At 38.4% G+C, this 24,139-nt stretch overlaps 1 pseudogene; it reads left to right on the top strand.

Annotated features, from left to right (window-relative positions):
• The first annotated feature begins 19,660 nt into the window (after nucleotides 1–19,660).
• LOC141498847 (large ribosomal subunit protein uL16-like) lies at nucleotides 19,661–20,303 on the top strand (annotated as a pseudogene).
• Nucleotides 20,304–24,139: the final 3,836 nt, after the last annotated feature.

The following is a 24,139-nucleotide window of genomic DNA, read 5'->3' as shown; positions in this document are numbered from 1 at the left end:
GATGTGAGAAACTTTTGATTATGTACCTTGTGAGGAAATTGTATTAACTTGGCAGACTTTTATAGTTATTTCCCCAGGTTGAATTAGAGTGATGGAGATGATGCCTCAATATAGAGGCAGTTGGAAGTGCTCATTGTGTGGATTTTAGACTGGGATGAGGGACAGGGGAATTCACTTGTCCCGGGAGGATTTATACTTTGTTAAAGATAATTCCATGTTGTGAATATGGGCTTAATTTCCATTCTAGTAAGATTCTTCTTTCCTCTAGGACATGTCCTAAATTTCTTCATCTGTTAAAAATAAGGGGTTTGGACTAAATGATCTCCAAGGTCCCTTTCTTCTCTAAATATATGAGAGTATGATTATCCTATGTGAGAGAATTTCATCTGTACTCAGATCAAGACAATCTCATTGCACCTTCCAAGATATGACAATGGAGATAGTTCAAGACAAACAAGAAACAGAAAGAAATCCCAAAGAGTGCAAAGGGAGTAAGGTAATGCAGTAGTTATTGACAATATTTCCCTAGAGCACCTTGGAGAAACAAGTATACAGTCTGGGTAGAACTGCCCTGTGGCAGCTCTGTGATGCTGTCAAGGTTTGCTTCTGTCCCCTCCTATGACTCCTTTTATTGCCCATCTCCCCAGGATCACTGGTCCAGGAATTGGGAGTCTTGGGATGCAGTTCTGGCTGTGATAGTTACTTATATAGGTGACCTGGGCAACTAGCCTAAAGTCTCCTGAATTTAGTTTTCTCAAATATCTATTAGAAGCAGAGATTGAACTAGCTGGTCCCTTCTATTTCTGATATTCTTTGAGCTGCAGTGTGGTGTGGATAAAGTGAGCTCTGAAGGACTCAAAATTATAGCCCTGCTTATTCTGTGAATGACCTTTGGCAAGGCACTTAACCATTATAGACTTCAAGTTTCTTTGCCTGTAAAATGAGGAGTTTGGACTCAATGATATTTAAGGCCCTTTTATCTCTAAATCTGGAAGTCTGGGGCCTCTAAATCTTTTCTTATTTCTAAAGATCAGTTTTTACTCTCTGTTTGAGTTCCTGGCTTCCAAAGAGCCTTGACATATGCCCCTTTCCTTTAATTGGACTGTCTGTCCCAAGAACCAAAGTCCATCCCTTTTTCTAAGGTAGCAAGATAGAAAGCAACTGCCAACATCAAATGAATTAATATTTGTACAACACTATTTAAATGCTAGCTATTATTAACAACAATAGTAAAACAAAATAGAAATGAGGGCCACTAAATTGTAAATAAGAATGTCAGTGAGCACTTAGAAAACTACTCATGTTCATATATTTTTCCTTTATTATTACTTCAATACATTAAAATCAGATAGGACCTGTATTTAAATTTGATTCAGGCTGCACTCAACAGTGTTGGGAGGAGGATCCACAGTTATGGGAGCAACCTAGTGACTCCTTGATATAAACTCAGTGGAGGGCAAATGGATCAATTGCTTGCAGTCCTCTGCATTTAAAATCACTGGTACCCTCTTCCTCCTGGTTGCCTGTGGATACTATGTGATGGATCTCATCTCAGGGCAAAGAATCTGCCCACATTCTTGCTGACAGTGGCTTGATTGCTCAAGCAGGCCAAGTCTCCATCATCAGCAAGAGTCACATTTTTGACATTCCAGACATGTCAACTATTGCTCCCAAGCTGCCCATCCAATGTCAGGTGGACTGCTCCTGAGGCTGAATGATATGAGCAAGGAATAGAACTATTCAGCCTCCATAGCAACAGAGAGACATGGGAAAAGAGAGGAAGAAGGGAAACGGAGAAAACATAGCCTTACAGAATCATGGGATCTTAGTACTGAAAAGCAACCTTAGAGACCTTCTCTGGGGCACTTTGGTGCAGTAGAAAGGGTTCTAGCCTTGGAATCAAAGGGAGCTGGGTTTGAATCCTACCTTATACACTTGCTTTGTGACCGTTGGTCAATCATCAAACTTTTTCTGAGATTCAGTTTCCTTCTTTGTAACATGAGAGAACTGGATCTCTTTCAGCTCTCAAGTTCTTAGATTTCTAGTTCAATACCCCCTCTTTTGTGAACTTATTTCAATTAACAAGCATTTATTTTCTTCTCCCCTCCCCTTCCAAAAAGAAATTCAAAATCATTGCAATAATTAAGACTAAACTGAGCTTAAAGGAACTTTTGAACCCCTCAGCAACCACTTGCCCCATCCCCTTTGGTTTAACCAGCAGGGTTGAGGAGTAGACAGGAGTTAGGGTGGTAAGGAAGATGAACAGCTTACTTCTGTGGTTTGGATGTGGCAGCCCATGTTTTCTGGATGTTCCATATCTAGAGTTTGGCCTAATTGGCAGTTAAATCAATAACCCTGAGGTTCTATTGCTCTATTCAGTGTCATATTTGGCCTTTGCACTTGTTCATTTGATTAAAAATGACAACTGACAGCCAGATATGGAGAGAATTGAACTCTGTTCCCTCTCTGTTCATTCTAGATACTATTTCTCAGAAAGATTGAAAAGTAACCAGTAGAGTACTGAGGAGGTTTCTAACATTAGGATCAAATTGTAGGGCATCAAAGGATGGAAGAAAAGCCGGCTTCTTCAAGCTAATAACCCATGGAGGATGTCTGTGTCAAAGGGGAGACATGGATTGAAAGCAGGCTAAATGATCATTTATAAAAGCTTTTCAGTGGATTTTTAAGCCTAAAAATATCCCTTTTCTTTGGTTCCTTATACTGATTATTTTCCCATATAGAGTCTAAAAATCCCATGGGCATATTTTGAGGAACATCTGACAAAAAAAGGGGAATATTTCTCAGGGCTAATTCCACCTGGGGAGAGCTTAGATAAATGCAGAGGGTACCACACCTTTCTAAAAATAGACTGCTATTCTTTGTGAACCATGACAAAAATGAGATGTGAGGGGGCAGAGGGTACGAATGAGAAGGAATATTATCAGGTCTGCAGAGCACCCACAAAACTCTATCCTGCTAAGGATTCTGATCACATGGGCCACAAGGCCTGAGCACTGTTGGATATCAGAGGAAGAGGGAGTATGTCAAGGTTCTCAAGGCTAGATAGAAGAAGCAAGCCCATAAGTGTTGTGATTTGAGTGGCCAGAAAAGTCTGCTCCTAAATGGCTTCCTCAGTGAGGCCTGAAATTCTTTCATTAGTAATTCATATCTAGCTATCTTTGTTTTGAGCCCTATCCTGAAGTACCTGCTCAAATCCTGTACTTCTTTGCAGACTCAGCACAGATGCCTTGTCATCTGTGAAGTCATTCCTGACCTCCCAGATCAAAGCGTCTTCTTTCTTGAATTTTTCTATTTTGTCCTCCTCATACTCTACTCTGGAGAATATTTATCTGTCTGAATACTTTTCAAGGCATCTAGAGGTCAGAAGGTAAGAAGAACCTGAGTCAGAATCCTGCTTCAGGTCCCCACTAGTTCAGTGCCCCTGGTTGAGTCATTTTAACTTCTCCCAGCCTCAGTTTCCTCATCTGTAAAATAGGGATAAAAGGTAGTTGTGAGGATCAAATAAATGGATATATATATATATATACAATTCTTCCCAAACCTCAAAGCACTATGTGATTGCTAGATATTATTTATTGCTATTACTTCCATCATATCTCTTCAAGGGATGCTATGTAATCTCCTTGAGAATGGAGGAGATTGCTTCTCTCTCTGTCTCTCTCTCTGTCTCTCTCTTTCTCTCTCTCTTTCTCTCTCAAGATTATAGAAAGATAAAGAACATTTAAAATGGTAATATGGAGGAACCTACATACTTTTGGCAGAAAACATTTGGCAAAGCTTCCTCTTAAAGGGTTGTTAACTTTGTTAAATCCTTGTGTATATTTGTATATAGGTGTGTGTCTGTGTGTGTGTGCGTGTGTGTTTGTGTGTGTGTGTATGCATAGATATTACTTTTCAGTATATTTGGTTGCCTTTGCAATCCTTTATATTTCATTTTTATGCTTTTAAAAACATCATTCTGAGAAGGGATCTCTAGGGTTCATCAGATTACCAATGGGGTCTATAAAACAAAAATTTTTAAGAATCCCATCTTAAAGCATTGGTAGGAAGAATGAGGAAAAGACTTAAGTGGGAATTGGGGGAAACATAACTTTGTTGGACAAGAATCCTATGGAGTTCTCTCATCTCTTCCATCTTAGTGACTAATATATTTGGACTGCAAGCTTTGAGGTCATCCCAGGTCCTCATGTGACTTTACTATTACTCATTGGAAGCAGGACCTCAAAGGTCAGCTGATCCTGTGTCACTTCTGTACTAAGCAAGGGAAATAAAGGCTGATAGGTACAAGAGGCATTTAAACCCCTTCTCTCTCTCTCTCTCTCTCTCTCTCTCTCCATATTCCATAAAGATGTGAGATTTAGAAAGGAGATTTATGAAATAGTCACTTTTGGGGGGTTATTTCCATCATGGCCTATTTTAACTGATTCCCAGACTTGAAGTTGTTGGGCACAAGGGACAGGGAATTAGGATTCCTAAATCACATTCTTGACTGGGTCAATGCTGGAGATGGTAAGGAATCCCCCAGGAGAGACTTTGGATGGGAGTGATCAGATCATAAATAAGGAGGAAACTCTATGAGGGGTGATGGGGCCTCCCTATTAATTCTTAAATATTATAAAACATTTGATAATTTTAATCCCTATCTCCAAGCTTTGATGAGATTTAAATTCTCTGCTACACCCACAGCTTATTTTATTCCATTTAGGGAGTACTTAACTATGACAGAAGGTTAATGTGGGCAGTATTTGTCAGCATGCTGTTATTATTACTTAGTGATAAAATTTATGTTTCAGAATTCCCAGTGCAAAAGTGAACAAAAGAAATGGTCCCAGGAATTCATACTATTGCTTCATTGGTCCCCAAATTGGCTCTTTTTTTGTAATCCCTAAATCTCTTCTCCTAAACTTTGCATGGTAATGAACAAGAGTCCTAGAAATGTGTCCTGATTTCTAATCTATAGAATTTATTTTGGATAGATAGTGTTTAAATGACACTATCAGACTCTTTCGATTTTGTTTACCTTTATTCTAGGCACATTTCTAGAAGGGATAGGAGGGTCATTTTTTAAGGATTATCAACACAGAAGTTAAAACTATTTTCTTAAGAAAATTCTCTAGCTTTTCTAGGAAAGACAAGGAGCCAAGATTTCTTTGGTTCTTCATACTTCTCCCTTGTTGCCTCATTTGGCATCAAAGAAGTTCAACTTCCATTCATCAGCCAATAAATTTTGGGGAGGCTTCTTGACTTTAATTTTAAGATTTTTGAGCCTTTCACAGAATTTTAGAGTTAAAAGGAATCCTGAAAATAATCTAACTGGGGTGGGGGGGATTTGGGGGATCCAGAGGCCTCTAAGGGGGTCGATAATTGTGAATGGGAGAGAAAATGACATCTTTATTTTCTAATCTCAAACTGAAATTTAACATTTCTTTCAATGCTTTAAAAATATTATTCTGAGAGGAGGCTCATAGGTTTCACCAGATTGCCATGAAACAAACAAAACAAGACTAAGAACTTCTGATCCAGTCTAACACCCTTGTTTTAAGAAAGGAAGAGAAGGGTAAAAGAATCAGCCACTTTACAAATATTTTTATTTGATCCTCACAATAAATAGAATCAGGGGGTTTTATTATCTTCATTTTATGGCTGAAGAAACTGAGGCAGAGATTAAATAACTCACTCAAGCTAACACAGCTAATAGGTATTAAAGCCAGATTTGTACTTGGGTCTTCCTGATTCCAGACCTAGCTTTCTCTTCATTATGCTACCCAGCTGCTTCTAGCTTTTAGAGATATGGAAATGAAGCATGACAAGAAAAGAGACTTTGGAATCAGAGAAATCAGGTTCAAATTTCAGCTTTGCTATTTAATACTTATGTGACTTTGGTTAAGTCACTTAACTCTCTTGGACTCAGTTTTCTCCTTTATAAAACGAGAGAATTGATTAGAGTAGATGATCTCCAAGTTTCCCTTATAGCCAATGGTCTGTTGATATGTTTTAACAAATGGATCTCTTGCAGAGGGAGTGGTGGTAAAAGTATGCATGATATACTCTGAAGCTTAAGTTGTTACCTTTCTCCATTATTTTGTTAAGTCTATACAATCAACAAAACAATACATCAGGCTCTGAAATTGTAGCATTTGTGGGTTTTTGAGATACAAAAGCTCATCTCTGCATATAATTGTAAAATCCACCCAAGATCATAATTAGTGGGAGTAAAACTAGACCTCATGTCAACCTGGTGCCTATTTCAAAGCTTTTTCCATTAATCCTAATAGTTTGTCCTTCATCAGAGTTTCAGTACATCAGTACATATTATTCCATATTTCCCCACCTTTTTCAAGGGACTAAAGAAAACATAAGCACCTAAATTCATGTTTAAAACAAAACTATGCTCCTTCTCTTAAGAAGCTTCAGCTGTGACAACCAGCTGTCTAGCTAACATGGCTGTATAATATACCTGCTCATGTGTTTGATTATTTCAAGAGGGTGAATAAATATTCAAATATTTCTTCTAAATTTCAGATGATCTATCTCCTTCATGTTTTTCCCCACATGTTTCATCTACTACTTTCTCTTTTGTTTATTGGTGTTAGTTGATATGAACATGAGCAGTGTTGCAGGTGGCAAAGAACCCTAGACTGGGAATCATAATGACTGATTTTGCCACTAAGTAATTATGTGACCTTGGGCAAGATATTTGACTTTTCTGGGGCCTACTTAGCTGTGAAATAAAGGAAATGATCTACAACAGGCTTTTCCCAACCAATGGATCATTAGTTACTGAGGCAGGCAGCTCAATTTCCACTAAATCCAGAAGGCAGACCATGTGACCAGACTCCCTTTGAGGTAGGAAAGTATGATCTCCATTTTGTTGATTATTGCTGGCCCCAACCCCTGATGAATCCCTGAGCAGACTGTGGCTGGCTGTAGTAGCAACAAAGGTAAGGGTAGATTTTTAAAGGCCAAATCTGTGTCATATTCAAGAATGGGCATAGTCTAACAACTATTAGTTGAACTGAATTGAATAGATTCAATTAAACAGGAATTGGATTTATTTTGGTTGGTCCTAGAGGCAAATATTGGATGAGAGGGAAAAACTGCAAAGGGGAAAATTCAGGTTTGAAGTCAGGAAAAACTCCTAACAACTGGAATTAATCCTCAAAATATTATGATCTGCCTTCCCAGCTCTAGAATTCTTCAAGCAAAGACAAAAGGATCTACTATTTCTTGATTTAGGTTCGGGCTGGACTTCAAGTTGAGGTCTCTTCCAACTGAAGAGATCTCTGTGATTCTATGTAGATGACTTTATTTATATACCCAGTACCTAGCATTAGTCTTTCTTATCAAATGAATGAATGAATGGAGCTCATTATTCACTTTCTATTGTTAATGAACATTCTCTTCCACTGTTATCATTGGTTATAATAAAAAAATAAAAGGTAGTCTTCTAGGTTGGGAACCAAGAATGTCCAGCCCAGCATCAGTTGACCGTGACTTGACAAGCATCAACATTACCATTTCAGTGGTGATTTGAACCATTCCTCAGTAGATGAGATAGAAGTCAATCTTCCAGAACCTTAGGAATAGGTCAAATCTATTAGTAAAGTAAGAAGTTTTACTACCTGTTGTTTGACCTGAAAGTGAATGAGATTTGCCTATTCTGTACCTTAAGAGCTTTAGTAGGTAATTGTTTCTTGAAAATTGAGCCTCTTTAGCACAGAAGGGGAGGTAGGGAAGAAGTACAATTTAGAGAGCATTTGTTTCTTAATCCAAATTTCACCTTGTGTCCTGCTAAATCAGCAAAGGCTACTCTTTAAGTTTGAAAAAGATTAAATTTAATGAAATGCTAGTGTGAGATGGAGGATTATTGGCAGGTTTGTGCCAATTTATTGTATACATTTGGATGTTTGCTTTTTTCTACTTTTTTTTTTTAGATTTTGCAAGGCAATAGGGTTAAAGTGGCTTGCCCAAGGCCACATGACTAGGTTTTTTTCTACTTCTTGCTTGAATTAAATCTAGGTTGCTGGAAAGCAACTTTGCAGTATGGTATAGTGAGTAGCTGTAGTTCTAAACATGAAATAAGGATGACCTGGAATCCCACATTGCCTTAGGCACTGGCTAATTGTGACCCTGGGCAAGTGTCTCAGTTTCCTCAATTGTAAGATGCTCCTAAGATCCCAGCAAGCTCTCCATTCTGTTAATTCAGCAAATTTTTTGTTATTGTTGGTTTGTTTGTTTTTTCTTTTGGTGAAAGATGTCTAGATTATAACCCAGGTAAAGTACACTGTTTTTGATTGGTGAGTCGTCCTAAGGCAGCCTGCCAGTGTCAACTGTGACCATGTCTCCTGCCTCAGGGGAAATCTAGTGATATGACTCACTTCCTGGACTACTCTGGAAACTGTATTCCTAGCCCAGGAGAGAAGTGAGCTGCAATATTACCTTAGACCACTGTAGGAATTTGGTTAGGTTGGAGATGAATTTGCTGATCCATCATCAGTAAAAAGAAGAGATACTTCTTGGAAATGGAGATGATTCCCATTAGGACCAAACAGAAACTCCTTTATTTAATCTATGTTTCCACTTTTTCACATTACTGCCACCATGAAAAGTCTATGATAGTAACCTTCTTTCAGTTTTTTATATAACATTATCCATTTCCCATCTTGGTGCCTTTGTACTGGCTGTTACTTCATGACTTGAATGCCCTTCTCCATCTCTACCTCTTAGAATTTTTGGATTTTTTTCCCCCAGAATTGGCTCAAAGGTCACCTTCTACTGGGGTCCTTCTAATTTTTTTTTGCAATGTAATGGGGTTAAGTGACTTGCCCAAGATCATATAGCCAGGTAATTATAAGTGTTTGAGTCAGAATTTGAACTCAGGTCCTCCTGACTCCAGGGCCTGTACTCTATTCACTGGACCACCTAGTTGCCCCCAGGTTCTTCTAGATTAAGCAAATTGTTGCTTTCATTCTCCAGAGTTTCAATCCTCTTTGTGACCGCATTTGGAATTTTCTTGGCAAAGATACTGGAGTAGTTTGACATTTCCTTCTCTAGATCATTTTACAGATTACAAAATAGAGGCAAACAGGGTAAAATAATTTGCCCAGGATCACATAGATTGTGACTGTCAGACCACATTTGAACTCAGAAAGATGAGTCTTCCTGATTCCATGCCCAGTGCTCTATCCACTGCTCCATCTAGCTGCCCTTCATAAGCAAAGACCTGACTTCAAAGTCAGGCCAACCTGTGTCCAAATTCTGACTCTGACAAATACAAACTGTCAATCTTCTAGCCAACTCTCTAAGGCTATAGATTACAAAGGAAGGTGCAGACTAGCCCAGAATTTGCTATGAAGTCACAGCGTCTATCCCTACATCTCTTATATTGTACCCTTATTACTCATGTTATCCCCTTCATTAGAATGTAAGCACCTCTCAAGGACAGGTGCTGCTTTGCTTTTTCTTTGTATCCCCAGGGCTCAGCATAGTGCCTAGTACTGCTGGTGTTTAATGAATGATTTATATTGTACTTACCAAAGAGAGACTTCAAAGTTAAAAGAAAAAAGAGTGCATATCTCTCTCTCTCTCTCTCTCTCTCTCTCTCTCTCTCTCTCTCTCTCTCTCTCTCTCTCTTTCTCTTTCTGGTATTAAAAAAAAGACACCTCTAGTGGTCTTTATACTTCAAACCCATCACATTTGCTTGAAACTAATTAGGGACTGAGAAATGAAGTGAAAGAAAACTTACAGCAGTAATTGCAGCTATGTCTTTGAGTGCCTACTAGGATTGAGGTAGAAGGGAACTGAAAATTCAGTAATAATGTCATCTTATATTTCTATGTAAGATTAAATAAATATTTTTAAACATTTATTTAAAGAGCTTTTCAAATGTTAAAATGCATGTCAGTTGAAATTATTATTACATATATTATCTCATTTGATCCTCACAATAACGTAAATGGAAAACCACATGAGTGAAGAAGACCTCCATGAGCCTTATCTTTCTTTTGAAATGCTTTTCTAGGATTTTAGTTTCTTGTCATTGGTTCTATAGACAAGGTTTTGGTATTTCCTTAGTTCATTCAGCTAGAGGCTGAATTTAGATCAACTGCATTGTCATTTTTAAGGTCATGTGGACCCACTATTTCTGTTTGTTAATAAAGTCATTAATATAGATTACTGATATTGAGAAAGCAGGAAAGTTAGCTTCAGAATAGAAATTCAAAACATGGTTGATTCACAGTAGCTAATCCAGTGTTATGCTAGGCATACCTGAGTATTTAAGTAAATTCATTTGTTCCTTCATTCAACTAAGAAATATTTATTAAGTGCCTACTGTATGTAGAATGCCCAATGGGAGGCTTAAGTTTAGGCAAGATAATTGTAGTCATTGCTTTCATGGAGTTTACAGAATAATAGAACAAATAACTATAATTATCCTATATTTGCATTGAGAATTGGAAAACAGTGTGCTATGTGAGGTCTTTGGGAGAAGAGCTTTTCCAAGGAGCAAGAAATTTTACTGGACAAAATGGCATTTGAATGGGCCTTCAACAAGTGAAGGGAGGACCAGCTATTGAATGAAAAATTATAAAAAACCTTCACTGAGCTGAAATAAGGTCAAGATTCAATTGTTCCAGCACCCTATATTGTTATTTTTAGTGTTCTGTGCTGTTCCCCTTGGGGTCAGATCTTCATAAAAATTTCAACTTGCTCCTGTAATTTTATACTTGGAATTCTCAAGTGGACTATAGGTTTTACATGATTGAGTACAATCTTGGGAGATGATCCCAAATTTTGGCTTCTTATGAACCCACCCAAAATTCACTCTTAAATGAGTATCGGTCAACTTGGGCAGGTATATATTTTTTTCCTTCTCAGGCAGATATAAAAATTAAATCATTTTAAGGAAAGAAGTAATGCTAATTGTGGAAAGGCTATTCTCCCTACCCTATTGATAAAAAGTTCACAGTATCTGCATTAAATTGAATGGCCTTTCAAACTCATCTACTCTACCCCAGGGTTTGCCAAGCTCATTGGTCTACTTCCTTCAGTGCTAGGTCCTACTGTGCTTTATGAAGCTTTACTGTGAAATAAGAGTGAACTGTCTTTGATACTGACTTTTATTGACTTGTTAATGTCTATAATGTTGTGAATGAAATTTGCAGCTGTGATTTTTTTAATGTCTTGTATTGGATCACATCTAGATTGATGAAATCAGTATTTTGTATTTAACACAGTATTTAATAAAGGTTTGTAATAAGAATAACTATGGCCATGAATATATTCTTATTTCTGTGGACTAGGAATTAAATAAAACTTGATACCTCACTCTTACAAATTTGTCTTGACTGTTGCTTTGGGAGAAAAGATGATTCAGATTGGAATCAGCAGCATAATCTAGACTGATCTCAGTCAATCAACAAGTATTTATTAAAAATCAAATACCAGGCTCCCTATGTCTGGAATGTTTTTCTTTCACACCTCTCTGGCTCTAGGAACCCCTAGTTTCCTTCAGGACTCAGTACAAATACTACCTTGTTCTTGGGGCCCTTCGGGGTTCCCCTGGGAAGCCAGAACCTTCACAGTCAAGGTTACTTTTATTTGTTTTATATTTGATTTTCAAATATCTACATATGTGCAAGTGGTTTCTTCCATTAGAATATAAGCTCCTTGAGGGCAAGGACTTTTGTCTTTTATCTCTCAGCTCCTCTTTCAATATAGGCTCAATTTAGTCATCTACATACTCATCTATGGATGAATAACCTCTTAAGGTCCTTTCCACCTCTAACATTTTGTAATTCTAAAGGAAATTTATGGAAGTGTGTAGCAGGTATAGACCATCTAGAAAATAGACTGAACTACTCTCTATGTATTTTGCTAATTATGGGATTACAATGTTGTTCACAAATAGAGCTCATATAGTCCAGTCCCATTTTTTCCACAAAGGAAAAAACTTCAGCACCAAGGAGTTAAGTGACTTGCCCAAGGCCATACAAGCATTAAAACATCAGGGCTAGGATTTGAATATGTAAATACTTTGACTCCCCAAATCCTGCTCTGTTCCCACTGTACCTGCACTGTTACAATGTCTTCTGGCTTTTGTTGTTGTTGTTTTTTTTTTTTAATTAAGCAAGTTCATAAAGAATGAAAAGTTATTTCTAATATTTGATTGAGGAACACTAAAGACTTTCAGAGAAATTTCAAGCCCATAGTCACTGTCTTATTATAAAATGTAATTGTTTATGAATGTGGAATATGACTCCATCAAGAATATAATCAAGGAATGAATAGACTTATTTTGTCCATCTTTCTCTGACAACCCAGAAAAATTTATCATACTAAAATGAAATTCATAAAAGCCCCAGTTTTTGAAATTCTTCATCTGGTCCCATGATACTCCTTTTTTTTTTTTTTTACCAATTTTAGGTAACCTGCTATCTGAACATCTAATGGATTTTCATTTCAATTTGACTTGTACTATTCATTCATAATATTTTCAGGTTTTTAGTGCCCCCTAATGTTTAGCAAGCTAATTTCCTGATGAGTCTTAAGAAAATTTCCTAGAATAGACTAACTCTCACATCTTATTCCAAGATAAGGTCAAAATAGGCACAGGATTTAGACATAAAAGATAATATCAGTCAATTAAGAGAACAAGAATTAGTTTACTTGTCATATTTATGGAAAGGGGAGTGGTTTATGACCAAAGAAGAGATGGAGAACATTGTAAAAAGCAAACTGGATAATTTTGATTAAAGTTTTTGCACAAACAAAAGCACTGCAACCAAGATTAAAAGGAATGTAGTAAACTGGGAAATAATTTTTACAACTAGTGTTTCTGACAAAGGACTTGTGTTGGACAAATGCCACTTAAATAAATTTTGGAGCTCTCTCAAAGTATGAAGAGAAAGCTTTATTCATTTCTCAAGGAAAGGGCCACAATCAATTACAGAGATTGAGGCAAAAGCTAAAGGCCCAAGAATCACATTTATCCTAACTTGATTCCAGCCCCGCACTGACTCACCCTTGTTAATGAGGAATGCGATTTTACAATCTAGACCAGCAAGCTAATCTAGGGAAAAGAGCATAAAATTCAAACCAAAACCACATTATCTCTTCAGCCCCAGGGATTGAATGGTCATCCAGACTTCAACAGATAAAGCAGGGTCAGTTGACTGTTCACCAATATCCCAGAGGTTGCTTTGTCAAGGGAGGAGGGACACATAGTTAACTATTCTCCAATCTATAATATTCTACTGAAGAAATCTCAGACTTTATCCCACTCAGACTCATTTCTAAAATATATAGAGTCAAATTTAGAAAAAACACAAGATATTCCCCAATTGATAAATGGTGAGAGGATATGGAAAGGCAATTCTCAAAGAAATCAAAGTTATAGCCATATGAAAAATTGCTCTAAATCATTGATTAGAGAAATGCAAATTACAGCATCTCTGAGAAACTACCTCACACCTCTCAGATTGGCCAATATGACTAGAAAGGATAATGATCAATGTTACAAGGATGTAGGAAATCTGGGACACTAATGCATAGTTCATGGACTTGTGAACTGATCCATCCTTTCTGAAGAGCAATTTGGAATTATACCCAAAGTGCAATAAAAATGTGCATAACCTTTAATCCAGCAATACCACAGGGTTTATGCCCTGAAGAGATAATGAAAAAGGGTAAAAATCCCACATGAACAAAAATTTTCATAGCAGCTCTGTTTGTGGTAGCAAAGAATTGGAATTTGAGGGGATGCCCATCAATTGGGGAATGGTTAAACAAGTTATAGTAGATGTATGTGAAGGAATACTATTGTTCTATTAGAAATCATAAGGGATGGGATTTTAGAAAAGCCTGGAAAGACTTGCATGAACTGATAAGAAGAACCAGAAGAATATTGTACATCCTAACTGCAACATGGGATGATGATTAAGCTTGATGGACTTGTTCATAATTGCAGCACAATAATCAAAGACAATTTTAAGGGATTTGTGATAGAAAATGCCATTTATATCCAAAGAAGTAACTGTGGAGTTTAAATGAAGACCAAAGCTTATCTTCAGTTTTTAAAAATTTTCTTATGTATTATGTAATTTTGTTGTCTCTGGATCTGATTCTTCTCTCACAACCTTCAATTTTGTAAAGCCTATATCAGACTGCTTTCTGTCAGGGGATGTAGGGAAAGGGAGGGAGGGAGAAAAAACTTAAAGCCATGCAAAAAAAAAAAAAGATTGGTAAAAGCAACCATTATTTGTAGTTGGAAAAATAAATAAAATATTTACTTTAATAAAAGAAAATTTCCTAGTTTAAAAAGGGCATTTCTGACAGAGTCTGAACAAAGGACTGAGACCCAGAAATTCTTATATTCTCTTTTGAACGTGATACTTTTAAAATGTGAAACCTGGAATTTCCGGGTGTCAGAGCCAAGATGGTGACAAGAAGTGATCCAGTCTTAGGTGCTCTGTGATAAAACTTGAAACTAAGGACTCTAACTAAACTTTTGAGAGACAGAACCGACAAAGGGACCCATTGAGGCAGTTCTCCTACTCAAGGTAACCTGTAAAAGAGCAGAAAGGCTCTGCTCCCCAGGGTCGGAGGGGCAGCCCGCCAGAGCCGAGGCCCACCAGAGCGAAAGAACTTCAGCCTCCCAGAGGCAGCCCCAGGGCACTGGGAGCCGCAGCTCACAGAAGCGGGGGAGTCTCCTGAACTGTACCCCGGGGGAGCACTGGGCACAAAGTGGGGGAACAGTGGGGGACCTCTGCCAGAGCGAGCACATGGAGCCCAGCCCTCAGGGCACACAGGGAGCAGCTTGGTCTTTCCCCAGCCCAGAGCCAGAAACAGAAGCAGGCGGAGCCAGTAAGCAGGAGCCTCCAGGGCATGAGCCCATTGAGCTGAGGGAGGGGAGTGAAGAGAGAGAGACTGCAGAGCTCTGTCCTCTGCCTCTGGAACAGGACTCTGGGGCTCTGACCACATTCAGATACTGATTGCAGTCTAGGCCCCCCTATAGAACAGCAGGCCCCCCCCACCTCAGCCCCGTGGCAGAGGGGGACGCTTCTGGTCATTCACAGACCAGGAGAAAGGACAGACCCTCACACACTGAGACCCTTGTGGGAGTGTCCCAAAAGCTCAGGAAGCACCCCAAAACCAGGCCCAGGCTGGGAAAATGAGCAAACAAAGAAACAAGAGGAAGACCATTGAGAAATATTTTGCAAATGAGCCCAAGAAGGATCAAAATACTCAGTCTGAAGATGAGGAAGCACAAGCTCCTGCATCTAAAGACTCCAAGAAAAACAGAAATTGGGCTCAGGCTATGACAGAGCTCAAAAAAGACTTTGAAAATCAAATGAGGGAGTTGGAAGAAAAACTGGGAAAAGAAAGGAGAGAGATGCAGGAAAAACATGAAAATGAAGTCAGCAGCTTAGTCAAAGAAATCCAAAAAAATGCTGAAGAAAATAGTATGTTAAAAACCAGCTTAGGTCAAATGGATAAAACAGTTCAAAAAGTTATTGAGGAGAAGAATGCTTTAAAAAGCAAAATTGGCCAGATGGAAAAAGAGATAAGAAAACTCTCTGAGGAGAACAAATCCTTCAGACAAAGAATAGAATTCAGGGAGACTGATGAATTTACCAGAAATCAGGAATCAATACTTCAAAATCAAAAAAATGAAAAATTAGAAGAAAATGTGAAATATCTCATCAAAAATACAACTGGTATGGAAAACAGACTTAGGAAAGAATAATTTAAAAATTTTTGGAATACCTGAAAGTCATGATCAGGAAAAGAGCCTTGACATCATTTTCAAAGAATTACTACAGGAAAATTTCCCTGATATTCTAGAAGCAGAGGGCAAAATAGAAATGGAGAGAATCCACCAATCCCCCCAAGAAAGAGATCCCAAAAAAACAACCCCCAGGAATATTATAGCCAAGTTCCAGAACTCCCAAGTCAAAGAGAAAATATTACAAGCAGCCAGAAGGACACAATTCAAATATCGTGGAGCTGCAGTCAGGATCACACAGGACTTAGCAGCAGCTACATTGGAAGCTCATAGGGTTTGGAATACAATATACCGGAAGGCAAAAGAGCTTAGAATGCAGCCAAGAATGAACTACCCAGCAAGGCTGAATGTCCTCTTCCAGGGAAAAAGATGGACTTTCAATGGACCAGGGGAATTTCAAAGGTTCCTTTTGGAATGGCCAGAGCTGAACAGAAGGTTTGATCTTCAGATACAGGACTCAGGTGAAGAATAGAGGTAGAAGAGAAGGGGAAAATATGAGGGACTTAATGATGATGAACTGCATGTATTCCTGCATAGAAAAATGACACTGATAAAACTCATATGAACCTTCTCAATCAATAGAGCAGGTAGAGGGAGCTTTTATAGTTGAAGCACAGGAGAAAGCTGAATTCAAAGATAAAATATGGTATAAAAATGGAGTCAATAGAAAAAAAGGGAAATGTAATGGGAGAAAGAAAAAGGAGAGGGGGAATAGGCCAAGATATTTCATATAATAAGATTTTTTTTTATTACAATGAGCTATTGCAATGATATGGAAGGGGGGGAGGCAAGGGGGAATGAGGGAACCTTTGCCCTCATCAGAGGTGGCTAGGAGAGAAAACAGCATATATACTCAATGGGGTATAGCCATCTGGAGTAAGAAGGAGGGGGGAGCAGGGGGAAGGGGTGGGGATGTGAACAAAGGAGGACAATATGGACCATGGGGGGAGAGTGATCACATATAACACATTTTCTTTTTTACTTCTTGCAACGGCCTGGGATTGGAAGGCCTGTCCAGGACCATAGGGCCAGGTGGATTCTGGGCCTAAGGGGTAAGGGGTGGTATGGGGGCTCAGGGGTGCTTGGCTCCAGGACCAGAGATCTGTCTGCTGAGCCACTCAGCGACCCTACAGCAGAGTCAGAGTGAAAGGAGCGAGAAAATATAGTACATGGTAGTGGAGAAATAAGAAAGGAGGGAATTGCGATCAGCAATGGCAACGTTGGAAAAATATTGAAGCAACTTTTGCAATGGACTTACCATAAAGAATGAGATCCACCCATGACAGAGTTGTTGGTGTTGGAACTGAAGCACATTTTTTACTATTATTATTTGGGGGAGGGTGCAGGGCAAATGGGTCTGGGTGGCCTGCCTGGGGCCACATAGCAGGGTGATCTTTGGGTGTCTGGGGCCAGATTTGGACCCGTGTGCTCCTGGTTCAAGGGCCAATGCTCTGTCTGCCACCCAGCCACCCCTACTATGATTACTATTTTATTTTGGGTCTTTTTTTTCCTTCTTTTTGGTTTTTGCAAGGCAGTGGGGATCAGGTGGCTTGCATGTCACACAGCTGGGTGATTGTTGGGTTTACGGGGCTGGATGTGGGCTCGGGTGCTTGTGGCTCATGGGCTGGTGCTTCATCCATTGTGCCACCTGGCCATACCTACAATTATTACTATTATTTTTTTTAATTTTAATTTTTTTTCTCTCCCCTTTACTTTATCGCCCAAGCAAGTCTATATTCATGGGGGGGAGGGTTATTTTGTTTACTCTTAAACAAGAATATTTTATTAATATAAAAAAAATAAAATAAAAAAAAAATAAAATAAAATATAAAAAAAATGTGAAACCTGTGGCCTAATACCCCAAACTCTGGGTTTGCATGTATTGGGTACAATCTTCCTGAGTTCAAATCCAACCTCAGATACTTACTATTTGACCCTGGGCAAGTCAGTTCCTCATCTATACAAAGAACAAGGAAATGGCAAATCACTTCAGGATCTTTGCTTAAAAAAAACCCACTAAATGGGACTTCCAGCCAAGATGGCACTGTGCTAAGGTCTTCTTGTTTTCCCTCAGAAATAATATGAAATAAACCTCTTAGCAGAAATTTAATCAACAAAACCTGGAAAAAGAAATAGAGAAGAACATTTACCAACAAGGTCTGTCTCTGGGGAGCCTGGGGGAACCAGGGGCAGAGAGCAGAAAGTCAACCTAGGGGTGGCGAGGTGAGAATCAGGACTAATCTAAAATAAGCTGTGTAGTCTCTGGCTGTGGGAATGGTATTCTGGGGTGCTCAGTGGGGCTAGAGGGAGAGTTCCAACACAGAGAGTTACACAGTGTGGCTGGACATCAATCCTCAGCTGGTCTGGAGGACCATGGGCTCCATACTTTCATTGCAGCAGAGCCCTCTTCCCAGAACAATCACAGTAACAGCCCCCCTGCCCCAGGCTCAAGCATGGGTAACAGAGCTCCCTCAGCTAAATAAAGAGATTAACTAGGTAGCTCCAGGGTGCAGGTCACATTGTTCAGGGAAAATTCAGACCCTCCCCCCCACCCCCTCCAGGCCTAGGGAGAGGGCTGCAAATTAAGGTCACAGACACTCCAGAGGAAGCAACTAGCACCTTCTACTGGCCAGCCCACTTGGAGTTACTAAACCCAGTGAGCAAAGCCCCTAGGGATCTCAACAGCAAACCTCTGTGAACCAGCTCCTCCCCAACACAAGATCTCAGGAAAATGAAGAAAGGCCATCAAAAAGGGGGTTATATAGAAAACTACCTAGAAGACAAAGACCCTAATTCTGAGAGATCTAGAACTTATGAGGAGAATATGAATTGGTCTCCAGGCCTGTAAGACTTCTTAGAAGAGATCGGGAAGGAGTTTAAAAATCAAATAGAAAAATTGGGAAAAGAAACTCAAGAGAAAATCAACACTTTGTAACAAGAAAACCAATCCTTGGAAAATATAATAGGACAAATGCAAAAAAAAAATAATTCTCTCAAATCCTCAATTGGGCAAATGGAAATCTCCTTTAAAAAAATAGAATTGACCAATTGGAAAAGGAATTGCAAAAGGTAAATGAAGATTAGTCTTCTCTAAAAAAAGAATAGGTGTGGCTAGATGGTGCGGTAGATAAAGCACCAGCCCTGGAGTTAGGAGTAAATCTGGTCTCAGACACTTAATAATTACCTAGTTGTGTGGCCTTGGGCAAGCCACTTAACCCCATTTGCCTTGCAAAAACCTAAAAAAAATGGAATCTTTGTAAACTAATAACTTCATGAGACAACAAGAATCTGTTAAACAAAACCAAAAAATAGAAAAAATGGAAGAAAATGTAAAATACCTCATCTTCAAAAACCACTAACCTTGAGAACAGACCAGGAGAGACAACTTAAGAACCATTGGCCTCTCTGAAAACATTGAAGAGAAAAAAAGCCTGGAGTCAATACTACAGGAGTTAGTGACAGAAAATTGCCCTGCTATCATGGAACCAGAGTCCAAAGTAGTTATTGAAAGAATACATCAGGGCGGCTAGGTGGCACAGTGGATAGAGTATCGGCTTTGGAGTCAGGAGTACTTGAGTTCAAATCCGGACTCAGACACTTACTAATTACCTAGCCATGTGGCCTTGGGCAAGCCACTTAACTCCATTGCCTTGCAAAAAAATAAATAAATAAAACTCATTAAAAAAAATACATTGATTCCCTCCAGAAAGCGACCCCAAAATGAAAACACTAAGGATTATTGTGGCCAAATTCCAGAACTGTCAGATAAAATAAAAAATCCTGCATGCAGCCTGAAAGAAACAATTTAGCTTTTCACTGTGGTGAGATCCAGTCCCTGCTGGCACTAGTGCCATGGACCCTCATCCCACCCGCTGTAATAGTTATTGTAAAAACAAGTCATACCCCAAGTCCCGGTTCTGCAGAAGAGTTCCTGATGCCAAGATAAGAATCTTAGATCTTGGTAGGAAGAAAGCAAAAGTGGATGAGTTCCCATTGTGTGGCCACATGGTCGGATGAGTATGAACAACTGTCTTCAGAAGTCTTGGAAGCAGCATGCATCTGTGCCAACAAATACATGGTGAAGAGTTGTGGCAAGGATGGCTTTCACATCCGTGTGCACCTGCATCCTTTCCATGTCATCCACATCAATAAGATGCTTTTGTGTGCTGGAGCTGATAGGCTCCAGACTGGCATGTGAGGGGCTTTTGAGAAGCCCCAGGACACTGTAACCTGGGTTCACATCAGCCAAGTCATCATGTCGATTCGAACCAAGGTCCAGAAGAAAGAGCATGTGATTTAAGCTTTGCATAGAGCCAAGTTCAAGTTCCCTGGCTGCCAGAAGATTCACATCTCCAAGAAGTGGGATTTCACCAATTTCAGTGCTGATGAGTTTGAGAATATGGTAGTTCAGAAGTGCCTCATTCCTGATGGCTGTGGAGTTAAGTATATCCCAAGCCGTGGCCCCTTGGACAAGTGGAAAGCACTCCCCCAGTAAATGGAGTGCCCTGTAAATTCAACCTTATAAGGCATAAATAAACTAAATACTGCATAAATAAAAAAAAAGAAACAATTTAGATACCTTGCAAGGAGCCACAGTAAGGATTACACAGGACCTGGCTGCATCAACATTAAGGGATAGAAGGGCCTAGAATGCAATATTATTTTTTTTTGCAAGGCAAACGGGGTTAAGTGGCTTGCCCAAGGCCACACAGCTAGGTAATTATTAAGTGTCTGAGACTGGAATCAAACCCAGGTACTCCTGACTCCAGGGCCTGTACTATATCCCCTACGCCACCTAGCTGCCCCTAGAATGCAATATTCTAAAGAGCAAGGGAGCTTGGAATGCAGCCAAGAATTCATTATCTGCCAAAACTGAGCCTTCTCTTCCAGAGGAAAAGATGGATATTTAAATGAAATAGGAGACACTTACAACTTTTCCTGATGAAAAGACCAGAGCTAAATAGAAAATTTGGACTTCAAAGAGGAAACTAAAGAGACTCATGAAAAGGTTTAAAAAAGGGGTAAAGAAAATAACTGCTTTCCAATAAGATGAAACTGGCTATATCCTCACCTAGGAGAAAGATTCTCATAACACTTGAGAATTGTAACTCTATCAGAGAGAATATACTTAGTCAGAAGTAATGGACACTCATGACTTATCCGTGACTCTGATAGAATGATTTAAAAACATCTCCTTTAAAAGGGGGGACAGTAAAGAGACAGGAGGATGAAGGAGATTGAATGGGGTAAATCACATTACTTAAAAAGGTACAAAGGACCTATTACAACAAATGGAAAGAAGGGAGGAGGTGAGAACTTCCTGAATCTTACTCTCATCAGATTTGGATGAAAGTTAATATACACACACTCAATTAAGTAAAGAAACTTATCTTACCTTTCAAATGTTAAAGGGATAAGGGGGAGGGGGGCGAGGAACTAACAGAAGGAAGGGAAGGAAGAAGGGGCAAAGGGAAAGGGGAAAGAAAGGGGAGGGGGTTGGATATGAAGGGACAAACACACAGAAAGTGGTGCTATTCAGAAACAAAATACTGGGAAATATAAAGTGAAAAAAAGGGGAAAAATACAAACAAAGCAAAGATAGTTTGAAAGGCAATAGTTAGTAATTATAACTTTGAATGTGAATGGGATGAACTCTCCTGTAAAATATAAGTGAATTGTAGAATGGTTTAAAAATCAGAATCCTGGGGCGGCTAGGTGGCACAGTGGATAAAGCACCGGCCCTGGAGTCAGGAGTACCTGGGTTTGATTCCAGTCTCAGACACTTAATAATTACCTAGCTGTGTGGCCTTGGGCAAGCTACTTAACCCCATTTTCCTTGCAAAAACCTAAATAAATGAATAAATAAATAAATTAATTAATTAATTAAAATTCAGAATTCTACAATATTCTGCTTACAAGCAACTCATTTGAAGCAGAGAGAGATACATATAGAGTAAAGGTAAAAGGTTGGAACAAAATATATTTGGTTTCACCTGAAGTGAGAAAAGCAGGGGTAGCAATCCTTATCTCAGACAAAGCAGCTGCAAAAATAGATATCATTAAAAGAGATAAGGAAGGAAACTACATCCTCCTAAAATGAAGCAATGAAGTGATGGGGCAATTTCAATACTAAATATGTATGCACTGAGTGGTATAGCATCCAGATTCTTAGAGGAGAAGTAGAATGAGTTACAGGAAGACAGACAGCAAAACTCTATTGCTGGGAGACCTTAACTTCCCACTCTCAGATTTAGATAAATCTGACCATAAAATAAACAAGAAGGAAATTGAGGAGGTAAATAGAAAGTTAGAAAACCTAGACATGATTGACCTTTGGAGAAAATGGAATGGGGATAGAAAGGAATTAACTTTTTTTTCTGCAGTACATGGCACTTACAGAAAAATTGACCGTGTACTAGGGCATTAAAAACCTTATTATCTAATGCAGAAAGGCAGAAATAGTGAATACCTCCTTCTCAGATCATAATGCAATAAATCACATGCAGTAATGGGCCAGGGAGAGATAGACCTAAAATTAATTGGAAACTAAATAACCTCATTTTAAAAACTGAGTGGATCAATCAACAAATTATAGAAAGAATTAATGATTTCATCCTAGATAATGGCAATAATTAGACAACATACCAAAAGTTATGGGATACAGCCAAGGCAGTTGTCAGGGGAATATATTCTATCTTTAAAAGCTTATATGAATAAATTAGAGAAAGAGGAAATCAGTGAACTAAACATGCAACTGAAAAAAAGAAAAGAAAAAATTTAAAACCCCCAATTAAATATCAAATTAGAAATTCTAAAAATTAAAGGAGAAATTAATAAAATTGAAAGCAAGAAAACTATTGAACTAATAAATAAAACCAAGAGTTGGTTTTATAAAAAAAATTGATAAACCTCTGGTTAATTTGATTTAAAAAAGAAAGAAAACCAAATTGCTAGTATCATAAATGAAAAAATTGAACTCACCATCATTGAGGAAGAAATTAAAGTAATAATTTAGAATTATTTTGCCAAACTGCCAATAAATTTGATAATCTCAGTGAAATGGATAAATATTTACAAAACTATAAGTTACCCAGGTTAAATGAAGAGGAAATTAAAAATCTAAATAACCCTAACTCAGAAAAAGTAATTCAACAAGCCATTTTTTAACTCCCTAAGAAAAAACAGCCAGATGGATTCACAAGTAAACTCTCTCAAACATTTAAGGATCAGTTGGTTCTAATTCTATATAAACTCTTTGAAAAAACAGGTGAAGATGGAACTCTGCCTAACTCTAGGACACCAATATGGTGCTGATACCTAAACCAGGAAGAGTCAAAACAGAGAAAGATAATTACAGGCTTATTTCCCTATGAATATAAATGCAAAAATCTTAAATAAAATCTTAGCAAAACAATTACAGCAAGTTATCATTAGGCTAATACACTATGACCAAGCAGGATTTATCCCAGGAATACAGGGTTGGTTCAATATTAGGTAAACTGTTAATATAATTAACTATATCAACAATAAACTCTCAGAAAACATATGACTATATCAAATAGATGCTGAAAAAGCTTTTGACAAAATACAGCACCCATTCCTACTTAAAACACCAGCAAGCATAGGAATAAATGGATTGTTCCTAAGAATAAAAAGCAGTATTTTATCTGAAAACATCAACAAGCATTATATGCAATGGGGATAAGCTAGAGGTATTCCCAATAAGATCAGGGGTGAAACAAAGATGCCCATTATCACCACTACTATTCAATATCATATTAGAAATGTTAGCTTCGGCAATAAGAGAAGAAAAAGAAATCGAAGGAATTAGAATTGGGAAGGAAGAGACAAAACTCTCAATCTTTTTTTCAAGAATAATTGAGTTTATTTTATTTATTTTGAGTTTTACAATTTCCCCCCTATATTCCTTCCCTCCTCCACTCCAGAGAAGGCAGTTTCTTAGTTTTCACAATGTTTCCATGATATACATTGATCTAAGTTGAATGTGATGAGAGAGATATTATATCCTTAAGGAAGAAAGGTAAAGTATAAAAAATAGCAGAATTACATAGTATAATAGGTTTTTGGGTTCCCCCTGCCTAAATTAAAGGTAATAGTCTTCAGTCTTTTTTTCAAACTCCATGATTTTTTGTCTGGATACAGATGGTATTCTCCATCACAGATACCCCAAAATTGTCCCTGATTGTTGCACTGATGGAATGAGCAAGTCCATCAAGGTTGGTCATCACCCCCGTTGCTGTTAGGGTGTACAATGTTTTTCTGGTTCTGCTCATCTCGCTCAGCATCAATTCATGCAAAGCCTTTCAGGCT

Source organism: Macrotis lagotis, chromosome X, assembly GCF_037893015.1.
Source record: "Macrotis lagotis isolate mMagLag1 chromosome X, bilby.v1.9.chrom.fasta, whole genome shotgun sequence".
In the NCBI taxonomy this organism is placed as follows: Eukaryota; Metazoa; Chordata; class Mammalia; order Peramelemorphia; family Peramelidae; genus Macrotis; species Macrotis lagotis.
This window is presented reverse-complemented; position numbering and strand designations above follow the sequence as displayed.